A 23639-nucleotide genomic window follows, 5' to 3' on the forward strand; every position below is an offset into this window, starting at 1 on the left:
ATCTCTAACCATTTCCCACCTTCAAATTCATAATTGATTTGACAGTTGACTTCTGTTGACTTTTCAGGGTCTCAGATGATTTGCACATGGACTGATGAATTCTGAGCCTTCAACACTAGGCCAAATCACTTCAAAATGATCCTTGAATCATGTGTACTCATTGCACCAACCCTAGGGCTTTGATCTCATGGACAATGCTCTTGCTTGCTTGCACAGCTGAATCTTCTAACCAGTCTTGACTGATGACATGATGGACTATGCAATGACAATGCAATGTCAATGACCTAAAAACGAAAATGTATATACAAATTTGAGGTGCAAATTTGAGGTGCTACAATAGGCTCTAAATATGGAGATGTATATGGAGAGATTTTAGGAACTAAAAGATTGAAGACCTTATTTGTAGCAGAAATTTTCTGCTGACTTTGTAACAGCAAAGAAGAAGTTTGCTGCGATTTCTGAAGGCCCAAATCCAGTTGGGTGATTAGGTTATAAATAGCATATTGTAACCTAGTATTTGTAAGCCTCTTAGAATGAAAAATTAGGGGTGTGTGTGAGGGAAACCTCCCAACCTGTGGGAAGGTTACCATGTGTTTCTCAGTGTTCAAAGCTGAGAGTATTTGTAACTCAAAGCCTGTAGGCAAGAGTTGTTATGGTCTTGAACGAAGTTGTGAAGCAAGTTCAAGTTGTTTAACATTACATTGTTTTTGTAGTGATAGGAATGGAAACTGGAGGTTTCTATCTAGGAGTTCCTAGGTATAGATTGCATTGGGTAGGGATTAAGTGAAGAGTTGTAAACGGGGGAGTTTAACTCTGAATTAATACTGCTGATAGTGGATCTTCTTCCTGGCTTGGTATGCCCCCAAAGTAGGTGATGTTGCACCGAACTGGGTTAACAATTTCCTGTGTTTGTTTTCCTTCTGCATGTTATAATCCTGTCTGCCTTAACTTAGCTTGTATTTCAGTCTGCTTATCAAGATAATATCAGACCTGGTACATAGCCTTCTGTCTGAATGTCAATCAGAATGTTTTGACATTCATCATTAACAACACGTACTGAATAATAGGCAAGTTGATTTTTCTGCTTTAGTTCAGTATTTCAGTCTGGTCTCCAAGAGGATAACAGACCTGGCTAAAGGATCATTGTGAAACTATCAAACTGGATGCCTTGACAGTTAGTCGTGTATGCTGATACTGAAGTAGAGACTGGTTAGTCTTTTACAGTATAGCAAATTTAGCACAGACTGTTTTTCAGGAACATAACTGAATCAACATGAGGTATATGTTCTGACTGTCAAACGGAATGTTGTGACATTCATTCCTGACAACATGTGCTGAATTGTAGGGTGATTAGTTTTTCTGTTTCAGTGATTTTCTCAGGCTATTCTTCAGGAATCCAACAGCTGAGCTAAAATCCAGGAAACTAACAATTGTACTACATTAAATGAACCTAACAAATAGCCTATTTGTTAGCACCCTACTAAGTGGAAATTAGATTAACTTGTTCAACCTTTATTTTAGGAAATACAAGTACAAGGCCAGCAAACTGAAATAATGTAACAGAAGATGTTCAAATCACTATTGAGACATCTTGCTGATTACTGTGTAGGAAAACAACAGAAGTTAGTGCTATGGTTGATTTCTGCTGAGTCTTTCTACCAGATGCACAGAACTAGGTGTTCCTCCATTCTAGGGTGATATAGAAGCAGATGTCGTGACATCTGTGAACGTGAGCATATTAGTACAGGGTTTAATTTGTATAACTGTATTGTTGTATTAGTTACAATGTTGGATCAGATGTCATGACTTGGAGTAGAACATCTGAACTCTGACTACGCCAGAATTTCAAATGGTATCAGAGCAGGCATCCTGTTATGTTTCTGGATGAGATCCATGGGTGATACTTTCTGGTATCTTGCAAGGAGTTATGTTAGTACTGATGTTGGAACCTGTGGAAGGTTTTGTGATTTACCTGAATGGTCCCTTGAAGTAGGTGGATGGACTATTCATGACAGAAACTGAGTGTACCTGTCTCTGGAGGTTGGCAATTGGCCTTTGTGTGGGACAACTGTGCTAGTATTGAATCATATTCAAACTTGGTATGTTCTTGGAGGCTGATCTGGTGAAGTGTGTGTTCATAGGTTGAGTTGTATTATGATTTCCGCTGCATAATACCTGGCAAAACTCAAACTCTGATGTAGTTTCCCCTCATGTGGATGAAAGGCTGCTGTATTCAAGATTCCATCATAATCTACTGAAGATGTCAAAGAAACTTAAGTCTCCTCAAGTCCACTCTTCAGGGTAAGAATCACCTGATCACTGATTCTTTTACTCTCCTGGGTAGTGTATATGAAGACCTTGAAGACTTTCAAGGAGGGTTTGTTCCAAGGAGGTGAAACTAATGTTCTATGTGATGTTAGAACATGTTGTTCAACAAGTATGCAGCTACTGGTTGAAGAGTAGATGTTTTTAGGTGTTAAACAAAGGGATACTTTGGTTTGGAACCTACTCCTGACCTGGAAGAGGAGACATCTGTGTGTGCTAAGTTGACAAGGGTAGGGTCAACTGTGTGTGTGCTCAAGAAGGTCACTTCTAGACGTCTGATCTCTAGAAGTGGAGTTGGTTGAGATGTGACATTGTGCAATTTCCTGCTGTTTGTCCTATTCCTGTAGATTGATCAGGGTTGGATAGTTGTTCCCTGAAGTACTATATTGTGTTGGAAGACAAGTCCCCTGGATGTTAGAAGTCAATAATGGGGTAACCTGATTGCTATTTCATTTAAGAGGATTGGGACCATGAATCTTGTTATTCAAACACCACGCTCAGAAGTGGCAGTTCTTTCAAGGAGTGAGAATATGAAGATTAAGAGGTTGGTTGAGGTAGTATGCTCTGGCAATGCATATCTACTATTGACTGGTGTTTTCTTTCACTAGTACTTATGGTCAGCTGGAGTCTGATTGGTGTGATTGGAGTATGTATAGGTATAACTCATAGAGTTAGTTGCCACTGGTAGGGATGGTGTATGTCATGTTGAGACATTTGTGTACAATGCATGGATATTGGTGTGGAGTTTCCATGATTGTTAATTTGAGGGGGAGTTTTGATTAACCTCCTCACGTTTGGTCAGCCTAGGGTCTGGTTGGCTGTTGACCTGTGTCACATGGGTTCTGGTTGTTGTGTGACACATATGCAAGGAAGGATTCATCTCTCTCATTCCTAAGGGTGAATCTAATCTGGAAGGATTCTCAAGACTGTTGAGGTGCTCGCAAGCAGATGATGTTGACACAATTGGAGTATTTTCAAAGTATTCTTATGGTGGAAGTGTCTGAAAGGATAATTGGGAAAGGATTTAAGATCCATGTCTACTTGTGCCAAGTACAAGTATTTCATTGATTATCCTTGGAGCTCAAGATAACTGATGTTCTTAAAGATGTTGGAACATCTTTTCTTCAAGACCCTGTGCAGAATCACAAGAAGGATAGTCCATTGGTTTATGATCTATCTATTTGGTGGCAACAAAAGCATATGATCTCTGAAAAGGTTTCCTGACAAGAAACTTGTTCAGCCTTGGTGTGTACAAGAAGAAGAAGACATCATAGTCTTGATGATGGTTACTTGGATCAGTTTATTTCTGATCTAGGTAAGGAAGTGCATTGGCTAATGCGCACTGTGGAGTTAAGAATAAGGGGCAGCATTCTTGACATCATGGAAACAGCCTTGCCTTAGGAAGTGGAATCCTTGGTATAGTTGAAGGGGTAGTTTCTAACTGGTCCTTCTGAAGACTCATGCATCAGAGTGTCTGATGTCTTTGGAGAAGAAGCAGGGATTCATCAAGGTGTGAGCTTGGATGACTTAACTGCAAACCTGCAGGATGGAGGTTGTTTACTCAAACTTGGTTCCACAATCAAGTCTATGAGAGCGTTGCACTCTTGTTCTATGTAGGGAGGAAGTTATTTCAAGTGGCAGAAGAAGGAGCTGAATTCAACAGCTAGATGTTAAAACACAATGTTGTGACATTTGGTTCAACATCAGAATCTTAGTTGGTGAAGTGGCACATCAACTTAAGATAGAAGGGTCTACAGAGTTGTAGATTGGGTACTTCAAAAAGATCGTTCTCATTGCAGTTCTTTGGAGTTGCTGGATGGAGAAGATGTTACATGTTCATGTCTTAGAGAATCTAAGTGTTGTTTAACATGTAGCTTGAAGTTCAAGTCTCACTTGGAAGGTCAGAATATCTTTGGGAGAAGTCTGATAAACGTGGAGAGGTCAATAAGTGACATTTGACTTTTTCATATGAGGATTCATGAATGAGGTAATCAACTAGTGGCATTTGGTCTATCTCAGAAGTGAGTTCGAAGAAGCAAGATAATCAACATATGGCAGCTGATTATTCTTGAGGAAAGTCTGAGACAAATTACTTTTGAGCAGAAAAGTAGTAAGTTGAAGGCAAAAGGATGTGTTTTCTATTCATCTCTTGGAGCTTGTGGTAGGAGGTCTGATCTATCTATGGAAGATTATCTCGTGTAATGGGATGAGAATGTATATGTCCCAATTTGTGTCTGGTTTCTTTTGGATCAAGCTGGTGACTCAGTGATATCTGAAGATTATCAGATGGTGTTCTTTGTTATGTTGTGAAGGATGTCCTAACTTATGTTAGAACATTTTGTGGAGTGGTTTTCTGTTCTGGTTAAAAGAGAGATTGACACAGAGTGTGGATGTGTTCAGCCAAGAGGGTTGAACAGAGGGTGTGCTCTTGAAGACATGAAGATGCGTCTTATGTTTTCCATTCATCAAGTGGTATGGGTTCTCCTTGAATCAGGAAGTTTGTAAAGGTCCAACTTTGGGGTGTTGGATATGTTCATATGTGATCTCCATGTTTCAGGAGGAGAGTTGGTTGTTCATGACAGGGGGAGTTCTGTCGTTGCGTTGCAAGTAATCATCAAGCTTGTGATCTATGTGCTCTCAGATAACTGGGTATGGAACCTTGTTAGTTATTAGGATGATGTGGTGTATGTCAAGGTTGAATGAGCAGAAGAATGTCTGACCGGATGTCATGACATTGCCTTGGACAATACTGTTATTTCCTTCTAAATCTTAAAGTCATGAGGAAATATGGATGTGGTGTGTCTAATTATGATAAATTAGAATAAGCCTGAGTGTTACAGTTGTGTGGTACAGGGGGAGTAACCATCTACTGGTGTTTGTGATTTTGGCTTTAGTGGTGCCAGATGTCAAGTTTCTACTGGAGGTACGAAAGTGGTCTTAGGAAATGTTGATAGGAAGAATACATGAAGAATGCAGGCAAAAGCCGCGTTGAATGTTAAGACATCGCGTGCAACGTGTCTGACTGCATATATGGAATAGTCTCCATGCACTGGAACTGTTGTTTTGGAAAAGAAACAGTCAAGAGCTATAAAAGGTATTCAAAGATAGTCTGAGATTTTGTTGGTGATTCTCTGACTGTTTCTCAGCAAATATTAATGAATCTTGACCAAGCATTTATTCCTACCGTTAATTCCTAAGCACGGGCTGGACTAGTTAAAGAATGTAACAGCATTCCTCTTCTCACAAGAGAAACATTCCATTCCCTCTAAACCATGGGGTATGTTAAGGTTTGGGCAAACTGCGCCTGGATCTGGTTTTGTGAAGGGTTCATTAATAAATGTTTAGCTAAAAAGGGGGAGAGAAATATTGTTATGAGAATGTACCAGAAGCAAGCAAGCAAGCAATATGTGGTAGCAAACAGAAGTTGGCTTCAGGCACTAAAGTCACTAACTGTGTATACCTCTTGTGTCGTGTGATCTGAGTTAAGAAGACAGTTGTGTCTTGTGATCTGAGTTACATTATCTATGTACTCAGCATTACATATTCTTCAGGAAACCCTCCTGTTGAGGGGAAGGGTTGTGATGCAGCTGCAACTTGTACCTCTACTTCCTTATGTACACCAACTTTGGTGTTTGTGGTGGTGGAGATAATGACAGAGGCGTATTTGTTTTAGCTAAAATTTGCCAAAGGGGGAGATTGTTAATACCTTAGGATTGGCATTAATTTTGTAAAACAAATAATGTAATCATCTCTGTTGTTTTAATATGTTGGGTTGAAGAAGTTCAACATCTGGACCAACATGTCATGTACGATGTCACGACATCATGCCTGTGACATCGTACATGTGTAGAAAACTGAATTAATTAATTCAGCATATATTCTGGGATTAGTGAGGATATTTGGTGAATATCCTAACTTCCTTGTGGAGGTCTTAAAGACTCAATCAGAATATATAGGCTCTAAATATGGAGATATATATGGAGAGATTTTAGGAACTAAAAGATTGAAGACCTTATTTGTAGCAGAAATTTTCTGCTGACTTTGTAACAGCAAAGAAGAAGTTTGCTGCGATTTCTGAAGGCCCAAATCCAGTTGGGTGATTAGGTTATAAATAGCATATTGTAACCTAGTATTTGTAAGCCTCTTAGAATGAAAAATTAGGGGTGTGTGTGAGGTAAACCTCCCAACCTGTGGGAAGGTTACCATGTGTTTCTCAGTGTTCAAAGTTGAGAGTATTTGTAACTCAAAGCCTGTAGGCAAGAGTTGTTATGGTCTTGAACGAAGCTGTAAAGACAGTTCAAGTTGTTTAACATTACATTATTTTTGTAGTGATAGGAATGGAAACTGGAGATTTCTATCTAGGAGTTCCTAGGTATAGATTGCATTGGGTAGGGATTAAGTGAAGAGTTGTAAACGGGGGAGTTTAACTCTGAATTAATACTGCTGATAGTGGATCTTCTTCCTGGCTTGGTATGCCCCCAAAGTAGGTGATGTTGCACCGAACTGGGTTAACAATTTCCTGTGTTTGTTTTCCTTCTGCATGTTATAATCCTGTCTGCCTTAACTTAGCTTGTATTTCAGTCTGCTTATCAAGATAATATCAGACCTGGTACATAGCCTTCTGTCTGAATGTCAATCAGAATGTTTTGACATTCATCATTAACAACACGTACTGAATAATAGGCAAGTTGATTTTTCTGCTTTAGTTCAGTATTTCAGTCTGGTCTCCAAGAGGATAACAGACCTGGCTAAAGGATCATTGTGAAACTGTCAAATTGGATGCCTTGACAGTTAGTCATGTATGCTGATACTGAAGTAGAGACTGGTTAGTCTTTTACAATACAACAAATTTAGCACAGACTATTTTTCAGGAACATAACTGAATCAACATGAGGTATATGTTCTGACTGTCAAACGGAATGTTGTGACATTCATTCCTGACAGCATGTGCTGAATTGTAGGGTGATTAGTTTTTCTGTTTCAGTAATTTTCTCAGGCTATTCTTCAGGAATCCAACAGCTGAGCTAAAATCCAGGAAACTAACAACTGTACTACATTAAATGAACCTAACAAATAGCCTATTTGTTAGCACCCTACTAAGTGGAAATTAGATTAACTTGTTCAACCTTTATTTTAGGAAATACAAGTACAAGGCTAGCAGACTGAAATAATGTAACAGAAGATGTTCAAATCACTATTGAGACATCTTGCTGATTACTGTGTAGGAAAACAATAGAAGTTAGTGCTATGGTTGATCTCTGCTGAGTCTTTCTACCAGATGCACAAAACTAGGTGTTCCTCCATTCTAGGGTGATATAGAAGCAGAAGTCGTGACATCTGTGAACGTGAGCATATTAGTACAGGGTTTAATTTGTATAACTGTCTTGATGTATTAGTTACAATGTTGGATCAGATGTCATGACTTGGAGTAGAACATCTGAACTCTGACTACGCCAGAATTTCAAATTGACTTACAGGTAGATGGCGATGCCTGAGGCAATCGACTTACAAGAGGATGGATGAATGTGTGCTGGTTCTGTTAAGTTTTGAAAACGATTACTCGACGTTGGATCGAGCTTTTGATCTTATTTTGAAATGGTTATCGGATGTTCGTTTTAATTCTTGTATTAACAGGTGACTAAAGAAATAAAGAAATAAATATTATACACTTTATGGGAGAGGGGTACATTTGTTATGAATGGGGATTGTTCATGGCAAACAAACAATAAGAATATATTCCTCATACATCATACAAGTAGGCAACAGTTATCAATCAGATCGGATAAATAAACAATATATAATCAAACCAAAGAATCAAATAATGGAGCATTTAAACAATGCATGGGAGTATGAACATGTTAAATAATCAAGCAATAGAAAGCATGAATGAGAGAAACAAGTATAAAAGATAACAGATGAATCAAACAGATGAAAATATACACACTGTAGCGGTGTATTCATCACTTTATTATTTATTGATTAAATCAAAAGCAAAGCATACAAAGATATCGAGTCGCCACCGCACTTTTATTTATCCAAAGGAATGGCTAAAAAGCGAACAAAAGCCTAAGAAGTTTTACACATAGAAAACCAATGAAAAGATCAGAGATCGGGGTAAGGGGTAAATTACGCAATGGGAAGGTGTTAGGCACCCAAAACGTCCTAGGTACTCCTAGGGAGCCCTTTTCACAACTTGTTGTATGAAATGTTATTTGTTTATGAAATATTTATTGTGCAAACATGGATTGAAGGGATGTGAAAAGAATATACAAGTTATTATTTTTTTTTGTGTTTGGATGGATAACCATTGCCTACGTACCTTTACAGGATCAAAACCTCGTAGTTCGGCTAAAAGATTTCCAAAATATGAGTGGGTTCATTTTAAAACAGAAGCCCTAAGGTCTTTCGTTATCCACGGGAGAAAACTCAACCTTATACAAACAACAAGTCCACAATGTGAGAAAAGCTTCAACTTGCTAGTGAGGGGTTAACCCTATAATAAGCAAGGAAGTCTTATAATTCAATCACTAAGGACAAAAAGGTGAGATTAACATCAACCACTAAGATAATTGAGATCTATGGCTAATGTATGAAAACTTATCAAGAATGGACAAAGCCACAAAACAATTGAATGAGTGGAATTAACCAATTAGAGTATTCACAAATATGGTCAAAGTATGATTAGAATTCAATTCAAAAGAAGTATTATGAAAATGAAGTTTGAAAAATCAAAGGCTTAAGGCCTGGGTTTCTAGTTTGAAAAGAAAAGTGAAAATGTTTGCACAATAGTTTTCAAGTTTGAGTTAACATGCAAAGATGGAGGTTTAAAGAAACAAAAAGGTGGAAGGGTGAGGGAGTGTAAAACTTCTTAGATGTTCACCTCTTGAGATCATATGTAGATGATCCAAGTGATTCCTTTGGAATAGGCAAAGAGCAATAAGCAAATAAACAAAGCAAATGGATACCGGATGCCAATCAATGGACTTACACCAATCTCACAAATAAAAGTGGATACCGGATACCAATCAATGGATTTACACCAATCTCCTAAAACAAAACATGGATACCGGATGCCAATCAATGGACTTATACCAATCTCCCAAAACAAAACATGGATATCAGATACCAATCTATGGACTTACACTAATCTCCAAAGAATGATCATGGGAAACAAATGCCAATAAATGGGCTTACAATTGACTCCTCACATACAACAAACAAAACAAATGCAATAAGCAAAAGGAAACAAGTTGCCAATAAATGGTCTTACACTCGACTCCAAAGGAAATAGGATGCCAATCAATGGTCTTAGTCCCAACTCCTTCTAGATCATAGGAAACAACTGCCAATAAATGGACTTATAATTGACTCCTCAATGGACAAACAAAAGTGTCACAAAGATATGAACAATGATCATGCAATGATGTACAATTAATGATGATAAATGCACAAAGGCACACATAAGCAGATATGCACAGATGAATCAAGTAATCAGACAAACAAGTCAATTAGCACATACTATACACAAGCAATAAGGCTCAAGCAAGGTTAGACTTTACAGTCAACTGGAATGGGGTGATATGAGCTCTTAACCCTAACATTGAGAGTTAGGGTGAAGCAGATGAAATGGAGATGAGGGTTATGCCTCATAGCTCTTATCCCTGGCCTGGGAGAGCTTTAAACAATAGAAAGTGTGGGAGTTCAGAAAGTTGGAACTCTTATCCACAAATGATTTGACTCTATAAGATCTTGGGTTAATATTCACAATGCATCAACACATTGTGTGAGCAAAGTGAATGACACACTGAATAGCAGGAGATGGATTACACATCTCTTTTATCTGCCAATTGCCTCATAAGAGGACTTTTCCTACTTGGCACAAAGAGTAAACAATCACAAGCATTGCCTCTTAAGGAGGACTTCAGACAGGTGCCTGCCCACATAACAGGACAGGTCTTCCAGACTACATGAAGAAGAGAAATTATACCTAAGTGGTTAAGCAACCAAGCAAAGCAAAGTTCAAAGTGAACTTAAAGCAACTTATGTACCTGTGGAAATATCAAACAAATCAGTACAAAGTTCAGACAATCAAACAACAGTCAATAAGCAACAAGCAATCCCAATGTACACAATGTGTAAGCCAAAAGCAAAACTCAAATGAGTCAACATCAACCTACAAAACACACAAAGATTAGTGATGAAAGGCAAACATCAATGCTCAAATGATGGAGCATCAACAACTATGGAACTTGGATGTTCAACCTGAAAACAAAGCTCAAATGTGAGAGGCAAACCACTAGGTCAAAGCCTAGGGTCAAAGATGGAGAAAAAATTCAAAACAGAAGCTGAAATTTAACATGAATCAACTTCAAACACATCTTGAAACAATCCAAAAGGTCTCACATAAATATCATTAAACAAAAGCATTTCATGATCAAATGAAGTTCAAGGCAATTTTAAAGCTCAAATGTGACCAACCAGAATGAAAAATATCAATTAAATCAGAAATGATACAAATAATTCTAACAAAATTCATGCTCATTTACAACATTCATAACATGCATCAAACAAAAAATCAGGACAATTGGAGATCATTTGGCATGGCAAACACATCATATAATTTGAACATCAAAAGGTGTGACACAAATTGTCACACCAACTTAGCATGATCATAAAACAGAAATGACAATTGATAAAAATACCAAATCAACACCAAAATGTCATGCAACATGTCTAGTTTCATCATGCAAAATTTCACATTCATTGGATCAAAGACCAACATTTCACAAATGAATAAGCAAGGCAAGGTACAAAATGGATACATGCTCACATACCCTAGCACAAAATGAAATCCAGCCAAGCACAATTTTGGAATTAATGATCAAAAAATAATAGACAGAAAAAGAAACACAATGCAAAAAACCTGGTAATTTTTGGATTGATTTTCAATTAGATATGATTTTTGTAAGATGAGAAAAAATGAAAAAATGATATGAAGCAATGGCATGGAAATATGGAGGGAAAGTGGAAACTATGCATGGCATTTGAAAATTGATGTGGCTGGGAATCGAAGCCAGTGTGAATTCAAAAAACAGCGCGCATTGAAACGACATCGTTTCGTACTCAAACCCTAGCGCGCGCATGCATGGCATTTAAAAATTCCGCAGGTAATCCTGATGAACTCCCAACTAAATCCGCAGGAATTCCTATGCGTTTCCTAGCTAAATTCGCAGGAAAACTGGAGAAAGTATGAACACGATGAAGATCATGAAGATCTTCATCTGAAAATTTCCAGAAAAATTCAAAGTATCCAGAAATCAAAACTGAGCATAGCATTGTGTAGGTCTTGCTTCATACATCATGAATCCATAAACATTTCATCAAGAAACAATCAAACACGCATGGATCGAAGGAAATAAAAATCATCATCAAAACTTCAATCACTTATATCTAACTCAAAACAGCATGGAATTTCATGATTCAAAGCTCAGAGTGATCAGCAAACTTAGATCTATCATAATATGGCAAAGAAATTCAAAATTATGAGATGCGATTTGTAACCTCTTGTAGAGCAGATCTGGAATTGGATGGATTCAAGGCTTGTGATAGCTTCAATACTCTTCTATGATGCTTGTATAAGTGATTGGAGAAGAAAATGAAGCTCAATTGTGCACGATTCTACCAGAATTTGAAATCACCATTGTTGTTCAAAGCTTCGAGCATGCTCCCATACAGCACCAATTCTCTTGATTCCACGTGCAAACTTACTCCACAACACTTCAGGATCAATAATCAAGCAATGGAAATGGTTCTTGTTTGAAGATTTGCAAGAAAATTTTGAGAGAAAATTTGATGATTTTAGATCTAGATCTGAAATTATGAGAGCTCCTCTGAAAAACAGTTAGGTTTTGGTTTATATATGCCATGCTTAACCTGTTCTAATTATGCTTAAACCAATGTTAATTGTAATTAGCAAGTTATGGAGTGTAAGTGCAAATTGGTATTTTCACTCTATGCATGAAGTGCATGCATGAACAGTGCACAAAATCTGATTTATTTTCACTTAAAAATCAATTTTGGAGCCAATGGTGGTGGGAAAAAGATCAAGCCATGCACCAATTTTAAATTTCATGTTTTCCCTCCAAAAATCAAATGAATTACCAAATGCTCATGTGATGATAATTTGTGCAATGCAATGCATGATTTGGAAATTATAGGTCAAAAGAAGAAGAATGCAAAAAGAGCCACCCATTTTGGAGCTTTGGTTGAGAAGTTATGCTCATTTGAAGTTCCATACACACTTTGCCATGTTCTGATCATATCTCCTTAACCACACATGAGAAATTGATGATCTTGGACTTTTTGGAAATGGGAGAGAAATATCTACAACTTTCATGTTCAACAAAATTTCATTTGAAGCTTTTTTGAGGATGTAATTTGAAGTTGAAGTTGGGCTAAAACCTTTCCATTTTTGGCAAATTTGAATTATAGGTCACTTTCTATTTTTGGAAAGTTTTGACCTGACTTTAAATTCTTCAATGTTGATGTTTGAAATGTCAAATGAGACTTGTTTGAACATGAATGAAGTATTTCTAATCACTTCCCACCTCCAAATCCAAAGTTGACTTGATAGTTGACTTTTTAGGCTTTCAGTTGACCTGGCAATGTTCTGATGAAATTCAAGCCTCTACCACTTGGGATTTTGCTTCAAAATGGCATCATAGCTCATATGAACTCTTGTGAAAGATTGTGGGGTCCAAATTCTCAAGAATGGCCACCATCTATTGCTCAATGACTGCCTTTGACTGTCTTGACCTGTGATTGCTTCATCTGCAAGGCAAAGGTTAGATGACATATTTTTGTACTTTTGGTTAGTGATAAAAGGAAAAGCAATGATATACCAATGCAAAACATGCTTGGTGATCAAGAAATCACTCTCAAAAAAGATAACCAACCCACAGGGAAGGAGGCAAGATGCACAATGATCCTTGAGGCAATGTGATGATATGATATGATGCCATGAGGGATCTTAGGGACAAAATTGGGGTCTTACACACACGAAGGGTCCACTCAATAACTTAATCAAGAAATGAGGTAAGGACCAAATAAAATCAAGGTAAAAGGCCTCTAATACATGGCATTTGAGGCGCTCATACTGAATCTTGGCTGAGGTGAGTTGATGATCGGTTTAAGAGATAGTAGACGTATAGGCTAAAATCTCGTTGTCAAGCGCAACGGCTGTCTCCAAGTATTGGATCCCTATTTGAGTCTCTTCGTCTAGTTAGATTTGGCTGATCCTCCAGAGATTATTTTTCTTGGTCTCTGCATCATGCACTTTTTTCTGCAAAGCTTTTATCTCTTTAGTCCAATCAGCAATCTGGGCGTCTAGAGCAGCAACAACACTTTCCTCCTGATGAAGTCTCTCCTTAAGCTCTTTAGCATGTTGGTCTGACTCACTTTCTAAGTTCCAAGCCTTAGATCTCTCGTTATCTTGGGGTTCCATCTTCGTCCTTGCATTATGCATACGCTGAAAATCTGCGTGAATTTGGTCAAAGAGTGGTCCAAAAGTGACCAGAAAGTCAACCACTTCGACAGGAGCGTCCGAGACATCCAGCTTCTTCAACATGGTCTTAATACTGTAGCCATATATGAAGTCTTTCTCCAAATCTTCTAAGAGGTCGACATCCACAATAAGGGTCTTCAGTTGCTTCAAAGTCTCGACAATAGGCTCGGATCCAGTCGCACCTCCAAATACGGTCGAAGAGTTAAAGCATCTGTCAGTAGAGCTTCCTTTGGTACTTAGCATCATTTCATGTAGGCCTTGGGATTGGTCGTTTTTAACGCATCCATCTTTTCTTGCTATAAAGGAATAGTTGGCGGAGTAGCCTTCCTGATAGTCAAGACATCCAGGTTATCTTTTTCTACACTAGGGGAAGTTGTAGCAATTGGATGTGTGACACCTTTGGAAGTATCAACAATTTTCTCTTGTGGATGAACCTCTTCAATAGGTTGAGGATTTCCATAGGGGGTGGTTTGTTGAGCCTTTCTTTATCAAGCGTAGTCTCTAGAGACATGTCTTCCATGTCCATGTGGACCATTTCTTCCTTTGCGGATGTTGAAGACATTGAGTCCGTAAGATAAGATTTGTTAATTGATTGGGGAGAAGCCTTGTCTTCAACCTCTATAGGCTTATTAACTTTGTCTACAATAACTGCGGCAACAGAATGGTGAAGTACGGGCAAGTTGTTGGTAGGTGTCGATTGGTAGTTGATGTAGGCGTAGTTTGGGTTGTGGGTTTGTCCTGCAGATAAGGTATTCGTTATTATTCTACATGAAAAAAGTAACAATATATAAGCTAGAATTACCTTTAAATCATCTCCGTTAAGGCTAGAATTGGCACTCTCATTCGACGCCAATTCTTAGCTGCAGAAGTTGCCTTCACAACTTTACCAGTGGGGACTTTCTTTCCCTGTTTTTCTTTGGGGGTGGAAACTACCTTAGGACTGGATGGGATTTTCTTTGCACTAGTGCCTCTATTTTTCTTCTTATATGGATAAGGTTTTAGGGATGAGTCATCCATAGCCACGGGTTCAACGACTGAGGTAACTGACTCACTCCCCGCAGTACTATCAGTGACCTACATGGCAAGAACGTAAGAAAATGTCAAATCAACAAAAAGTATAAGGTACGGAATACAAAATGTCGAAGAATTTTGTTGTAACATTAAAATTCATACCTGACCAGACTTAGAAGAGGTCACATCGACCTTATGCTGGGCAAGTGCCGCTTGAGCACTGGTAGCATCCCTTGTCCTTTTCCGGTGTTCGACGGCTGAGATCAAATAGAAATAAATATAAAGTTAAAGAATGGGAAGTAGAAGTTGAAGAAGATTTTGAAGAGATTCCATGCTTTCCTCACCCTCATGTAGGGGAGTTCCGACCCTGACATGACGAATGTCGACATGAATGTGGCCTTTGAAACTGTATATATCCAACTTAGTTAGAGTTACTCACTGTGCGGGTTTCAGACTCTCGTTTTTATGAAATTTCAGGAATTCCCCATAAACAAACCACCATGGAAACGGGGGGTGGGGGTGAGGTGGGGGTGAAAGTTAGTGCCATGTCACTGGTTCGCAAAGGGGGGAATCTAGGAGGATGAAATATGAGGGAGAAATCATATTTATCTTTCACATATCCAGGAAATTTTTAATTGGGTAGTTTCGCCTTCATTTTTTCCATCAGAGTCATAGCCGCCTCACGGATCGTCTGGCTAAGGTCGTTGGGGTCATATACCGTCTCAAAGTACTTCTGAAAGGCTTGAATCTCTTTGATGTGTTTAGATATACCTTTCTTGAATTTTTGCAACAAATAAGAAAAAGAATCAGTGAGATGTTGGCTTATAGTCGCAGCATCCATAAATTCTTGGGCGTGATGGGCTCTCCACCAGTTGTCGAAGTCTTGAGCACAATAACGATTGGGCTCAAAGCTAAGGAGGGAAAAAGTAGGTCGTATGTCAGCATGCCAAGCTAATCTTTGGAGATAGTCATCCTCAGAATAGTCAACGGTGTTTAGGCATAACTCGCTTTTCTTTTTAAAGAATGGTCGGGGAATGGTTTGGGTGATTCCAAACTGGAGAGACACAAGGTTAGGTTGATAACTATGGATCCTCACATGATCCTTGGAAGGTTCAAGTCGGACAGAGAGGAGTCGAGGCGTCAAGAATGATGTTCGTATATTTTTGGATTCTTTTTCTTTTCCGCCAATGTCGGGAATTGGTCGAGTAAAACATGTTGGTCTGTGAGTCCTTTTTGCGAAAGGAGCCATAGTTGCAGCAAAGTGTAGCGGGGTATTCGTTACCATTAGAGATATTGACTAAATCCAAGGTAAACCACACAAGTCAAGTCGCCACTGCACTTCTATTTATCCAAAGGAATTGTTAGAAAGCGAACAAAAACCTAAAAGTTTTATCGAATCAAAAACTAGTAAAAATGTCAGAGATCTGGGTAAGGGGGTTGGTTATGCAATGGGAAGGTTTTAAGCACCCAAAACATCCTAGGTACTCCTAGGGAGCCCTTTTCATAAGTGTTGTTCTAGTCTAAAGGGTGTAGGTATATCTAATGTACTATTTACTAAAAGGAAGGTTAAAAGAAAATGACTCGTAAGGATGTCGCATCCACTGCCTACGTATCTCATCTGAGTATGAGAATCAGAGTCTTCGTAGCTCGGCTACCTATGGGTTAAAGAGAAGTGTGCTCGGTAAGACGTTGCGTCTTATGCCTACGTATCTCATCTGGATTGAGAATCAGAGCAAAACGTAGTTCGGCTAACTATGGGTTAAGGATTGCCATCTGAACATGGACTTACAAAAGAGGACACCAGTTGTGTCAAAGGAGGGTGGGCAGTGTGTTCAACGTCCTAGCAGTAGGTGTCGCAGCTCGCTGAATCGAGTCTTAGGCAGTTACCTCTTTGCAATAGAACGGACTGACATGCCACAAGATCGGACACGCACGGAAGGTCTAAAAGTGGGGAAGCTCTTCTCTAGAGTTGTCATGCAATATGGACCTATGTGTTAGGATTTACAAAGGGGAACATCTACCTAATGTTAGCATGCAAAGAATAAGGGAATTCTACCTATGTTATCATACAAAGGGTTCTACCTAATGGGTGCTACCTAAACGGAACAAGAGTCGACGGATGGAGCGCGGAGAGGAGTTACGGATAAGGGTAGATGGCGATGCTGGAGGCAATTGTGTTAATACCTTAGGATTGGCATTAATTTTGTAAAACAAATAATGTAATCATCTCTGTTGTTTTAATATGTTGGGTTGAAGAAGTTCAACATCTGGACCAACATTGTCAAGTACGATGTCACGACATCATGCCTGTGACATCGTACATGTGTAGAAAACTGAATTAATTAATTCAGTATATATTCTGGGATTAGTGAGGATATTTGGTGAATATCCTAACTTCCTTGTGGAGGTCTTAAAGACTCAATCAGAATCTATAGGCTCTAAATATGGAGATATATATGGAGAGATTTTAGGAACTAAAAGATTGAAGACCTTATTTGTAGCAGAAATTTTCTGCTGACTTTGTAACAGCAAAGAAGAAGTTTGCTGCGATTTCTGAAGGCCCAAATCCAGTTGGGTGATTAGGTTATAAATAGCATATTATAACCTAGTATTTGTAAGCCTCTTAGAATGAAAAATTAGGGGTGTGTGTGAGGTAAACCTCCCAACCTGTGGGAAGGTTACCATGTGTTTCTCAGTGTTCAAAGCTGAGAGTATTTGTAACTCAAAGCCTGTAGGCAAGAGTTGTTATGGTCTTGAACAAAGCTGTGAAGCAAGTTCAAGTTGTTTAACATTACATTGTTTTTGTAGTGATAGGAATGGAAACTGGAGGTTTCTATCTAGGATTTCCTAGGTATAGATTGCATTGGGTAGGGATTAAGTGAAGAGTTGTAAACGGGGGAGTTTAACTCTGAATTAATATTGCTGATAATGGATCTTCTTCCTGGCTTGGTATGCCCCCAGAGTAGGTGATGTTGCACCGAACTGGGTTAACAATTTCCTGTGTTTGTTTTCCTTCTGCATGTTATAATCCTGTCTACCTTAACTTAGCTTGTATTTCAGTCTGCTTATCAAGATAATATCAGACCTGGTACATAGCCTTCTGTCTGAATGTCAATCAGAATGTTTTGACATTCATCATTAACAGCACATACTGAATAATAGGCAAGTTGATTTTTCTGCTTCAGTTCAGTATTTCAGTCTGGTCTCCAAGAGGATAACAGACCTGGCTAAAGGATCATTGTGAAACTGTCAAACTGGATGCCTTGACAGTTAGTCATGTATGCTGATACTGAAGTAGAGACTGGTTAGTCTTTTACAGTACAACAAATTTAGCACAGACTATTTTTCAGGAACATAACTGAATCATCATGAGGTATATGTTCTGACTGTCAAACGGAATGTTGTGACATTCATTCCTGACAGCATGTTCTGAATTGTAGGGTGATTAGTTTTTCTGTTTCAGTAATTTTCTCAGGCTATTCTTCAGGAATCCAACAGCTGAGCTAAAATCCAGGAAACTAACAATTGTACTACATTAAATGAACCTAACAAATAGCCTATTTGTTAGAACCCTACTAAGTGGAAATTAGATTAACTTGTTCAACCTTTATTTTAGGAAATACAAGTACAAGGCCAGCATTCTGAAATAATGTAACAGAAGATGTTCAAATCACTATTGAGACATCTTGCTGATTACTGTATAGGAAAACAACAGAAGTTAGTGCTATGGTTGATTTCTGCTGAGTCTTTCTACCAGATGCACAAAACTAGGTGTTCCTCCATTCTAGGGTGATATAGAAGCAGATGTCGTGACATCTGTGAACGTGAGCATATTAGTACAGGGTTTAATTTGTATAACTGTCTTGATGTATTAGTTACAATGTTGGATCAGATGTCATGACTTGGAGTAGAACATCTGAACTCTGACTACGCCAGAATTTCAAATTGACTTACAGGTAGATGGCGATGCCTTAGGCAATATACTTACAAGAGGATGGATGAATGCGTGTTGGTTCTGTTAAGTTTTGAAAACGATTACTCGACGTTGGATCGAGCTTTTGATCTTATTTTGAAATGGTTATCGGATGTTCCTTTTGATTCTAGTATTAACAAGTGACTAAAGAAATAAAGAAATAAATATTATACACTTTATGGGAGAGGGGTACATTTGTTATGAATGGGGATTGTTCATGGCAAACAAACCATAAGAATATATGCCTCATACATCATACAAGTAGGCAACAATTATCAATCAGATCGGATAAATAAACAATATATAATCAAACCAAAGAATCAAATAATGGAGCAATTAAACAATGCATGGGAGTATGAACATGTTAAATAATCAAGCAATAGAAAGCATGAATGAGAGAAACAAGTATAAAAGATAACAGATGAATCAAACAGATGAAAATATACACACGAAGGATCCACTCAATAACTTAATCAGGAAATAAGGTAAGGACCAAATAAAATCAAGGTAAAAGGCCTCTAATACATGGAATATGAGATTAACAAGGGAGGATCAAAAGATCTCTTCAATTGCCATAAGCAATCCCTAAGTCAAACATCGATCATAAAGAAGTCAACTGAAAATTCAAGTCAACTTAAAAAATAACAAATAAATAGCAAATTAATCAAGAAAATTATGAAAAATTAAACTAAATAAGGTGGGGTCAGGACATCATCATCCCCCAAAAAGATTTTAAAAATAATGAAAATTGGCACGTGAATTAATTAAAATAAAACATAGGTCAAACCAAAAGTCAATTAATAAGAATAGTTTAGAAATAAATCAAGAATAAATAGTAAATTAATCAAGAAAATCATGAAAAATTAAACTAAGTAAGGTGGGGTCAGGACATCATCATCCCCTAAAAAGATTTTAAAAATAATGAAAATTGGTACATGAATTAATTAAAATAAACCAGAAGTCAAATTAAAAGTCAACCAACCAAACTAGGTCAAAAATAAATCCAAAATAAATTGAAAATGTGAAATAAAATTCTAAGAAAAGGTCAGGTTGACCATGAGAAAGTGGTCAACCTTCATGCCAAAAATCAAATGCTAACAATAATTTTAAGTCAAAAAATAAAATCAATAAAAAAAGTGGGTTAAAATGGACCATTTAGAATAAATTATTAAAATAAAATATTAATATTAAAAAAATACGAAAATAAAAATTATATAAAATTAAGTAAAACGTTAAGAAAAGTGAAAAATATTTTTGGGTAATTTTATGGACGAAGAAAATATTTTAAATAAGAAAAAGAAATATGGAAGTGGAAGGATTAATGGTGATGAACATGGTAAGCAAGCGTAGATATATCAAAACATGGTCATGGAAGAGATGATTACCTAATTGAAAATAGAAGTGGAATGGAATCTGATATGTGATAAAGCTTTGCCTCCTTACCATGAAATTCCAATGCTCCTTCAGGATTAGGGTTTCAGCTTCTTAAATATGGTGGATTAGGTGTTCTCTTGGGCTTTTTAATAAGTGATTTATCCATAAGAATAAAAGTGTGAAGTGAGGTGTAAAATGTTGTTATTTTGGGCCAAACTTAAGTGAATGGATGTCCAATGCATGGCCAAAAGAGGTAAAAAAGGTGACTGGTTTGTGCAACATGCTTAGAAAATCTGATTGGGCCAGCCAGGCCCAAAATCTGCTTAGAAAATCAAGTCATGATGCCCACTTTAAATGAATGTATCTCTCAAACCATGGATCCAAATGAGATGATTCCAAAAGGATGTGAAAGAGGACATGTCAAGGTACAATTGTTATGAAGAAATTAGTTTCAAATAATGCCTTGAAGTTCAAGAAAACTGGCCAAGAAGTCTTGACAAATTTTGAAGATTTTGGAGAAATTTTTCTAAGTGTCCTAAAAAAATGTCTCACTTTCACTAAGCATAACTTTCTCAATTCTAATCCAAATGGAGCAAAATTTATATCTATAGAAAGCTTGGAACAAGAGGAACAACTTTAATGTTGGAGAAATTTTCAAATGGAGCTTTTATCTTGATAAAAATGGGCTTAAAGTGAGTGCAACGATCATGAAAACTTGCCCTAAATGGAAAGTCAACCATTTCCAAATTAAGTAACTTTTCCAATTCCTGATTAAATGATGAATCCATGACCCAACCTTGATCAAATTTCACATGTAGGATCCCCTAGGCATGGATTTTGAGATTCCACTCTCAAAATGTCAGGAGTTGACTTTTCTGGCCCCACAATTGACTTTTCCCAAACGGTTTGATTCCCGATTCCATTGATCAATTGAAGCACTTCTAGCTCAAATGAAGAGCTGATTTTTTGTATGTAGACCCTTGTGGACATATGGAGGGCCATGGAAAAGAGTTTCACCCAAAGAATCAGAAATAAACTGATTTTATACCAAACCCTAGTTTTAGGGCAAAATGATCAAGAACTGATTGCACTGATTGCCAATGGATCCTTCTGAGATGATTGTGAATCTTCCTAGGCCAAGATGCCTCTATAATCATGACATGGATGAGCTCCTCTACTTCCAACCAAACATTTCCTGTTGCAGGTAGCCATGAAACCCTAATTTCTTAATTAAATCCAGATGGACACTCTGATAGCTCTGAATCCTTCACTGATGAACTGAGGACCATAATAAGATACTTGGACCCCCCTGAGACCCTTGAGACTTGTATACTTAGAAAATGAAGTCTAATTCTCAATCTTGCTTTGTGTGGGCTCCTTCTGTTAAGGAGTGATCGATCAAAACCCGATCTCCATGTCACTAATGCAGTATGCAATGAGTATGACCTAATATGATGCTAATGAAGTGTAAAACATAATCCCATACTTCCAGGAAAAATGAAGGGTAAATTTTGGGGTATTACAGCTGCCCCTATTCAATCAACTGGAAACCCGAAAGGAAGATAGCAACGGCTTTCGCACTTTCGAGGTATCAAGTGATTGAATACGATAAAAGCCCGAAAATTTACACTGAAGTGAAAAAATGAAGTAACAATGCCTGTCAGAATCGGCCAAGAGGTGGTCTTGAAAAAGAATCTGTCTGGTACGGTGAGAGTCGGTCTGAACATCGAAACAAGGAATGTTAGCCTGAATACCAAAATAAATGGTAACACAGAAATAACCATGGCCTGAATGCCGCTCATCAATCTGAATACTGGAAATGACTTCGATTTGAGCATCGGAAGATACTTGATTATCAAACATCGGTCTGAACACCGGGAAACTGGTCTGAATGCCACTTCGGTGTGAATACCGGAAAACTGGCCTGAATGCCACAAGTTGCATCGACCTGAATGTCGGAAACTTCTTCGATCTGAACATCGGAAGATATTAGATTATCAAACATCGGTCTAAACACCGGAAAACTGGCCTGAGTGCCACTTCGGTCTGAATACCGGAAAATTGGCTTGAATGCCACAAGTTGCACCGACCTGAATGTTGGAAACTTCTTCAATTTGAACATCGGAAAACTGGCCTGAATGCCACTTCGGTCTGAATACCGGAAACTTGGCCTGAATGCCACAAGTTGCATCGACCTGAACGTCGGAAACTTCTTCGGTCTGAACTCGGAAAATTGGCCTGAATGCCACTTCGGTCTGAATACCGGAAACTTGGCCTGAATGCCACAAGTTGCGTCGACCTGAACGTCGGAAACTTCTTTGATCTGAACATCGGAAAACTGGCCTGAATGCCACTTCGGTCTGAATACCGGAAACTTTCATGCCTGTCAGCATCGGCAGAAATAGGGAAAATGATAATTGAGGCGGCGCGTGGACCAACAACCCCTGCTGGAAATAATAAAGATAAGTCATGAACAATCTTCAGTCTGAGTACTGGAAACAACTTCTGGCTTATCACTTGGGATACCGAGAATGCCTCATGCTTTACATGCGTATGTTTGAATTTTTCAATGGCGTAATGCTTCATGAAAATGGAAATGCTACGCAATTTGGGAGGATGCAATGCAATATGATTCTACATGCAGGGATGCGAAATGCTTGATTAGAGAGAACGCCAAGCTGAGGCAAGGAATTCTGCTGGGGAAATGATCACAATCTTCTGGGCCCTGGCAAGGCTGTTGGAGATGCACAGCACAAAGAACTCTGTGGGGAAATGACCCGCCACACGGTGTTCTGGCAAATAACAAAATACCGAGGCTCTGACTAGGGAGAGAATGGCACTGAAAACTTGCTGCTGAGGAAAGCGACAGTGGTTCTGGCAACCATAATCTGCGAGAGAGACGACTCATCAGGGGAAGCAAACACCGATACGGTATCGAGATTCTACTTCAAGGAAAGAGACCATGGGTCTAGCGTCGAGATCATCGATCTGGCATCGAACTCTGAGGAGCAGTCGCTTCTACTGGGAAGATAAAGTCTGGCACTGTCAACTCCGCTGGGGATATACAATCTGACACTGTCGACTCTACTGGTGAATGTATAATCTGAAACAAATGCTTGGGGAGTACAGCAGTGAGATCCTGCCGGAGATTGAAGAATCTAACGCTCGGACCAGCTCTGCAGGGATAAGATACCAAATTCCAACTGTTGAGGAAAAACATACGCGATCATTCGATGGGGACCTTAAGGAAATGCCCCGAGTGTACCTGTTCTGAATAGACGATCCAAAGCACTTAAAACTTACAGCAAATTTTAATGTTTATTAAGCACGTACCTGTAAAGCTCTTATGTTTCATGATGCAATGTTTATCAAAAATTCGGACGTCATTTTTGC

This window comes from Lathyrus oleraceus, chromosome 7 (genome assembly GCF_024323335.1).
Source record: "Lathyrus oleraceus cultivar Zhongwan6 chromosome 7, CAAS_Psat_ZW6_1.0, whole genome shotgun sequence".
Taxonomy (NCBI): Eukaryota; Viridiplantae; Streptophyta; class Magnoliopsida; order Fabales; family Fabaceae; genus Lathyrus; species Lathyrus oleraceus.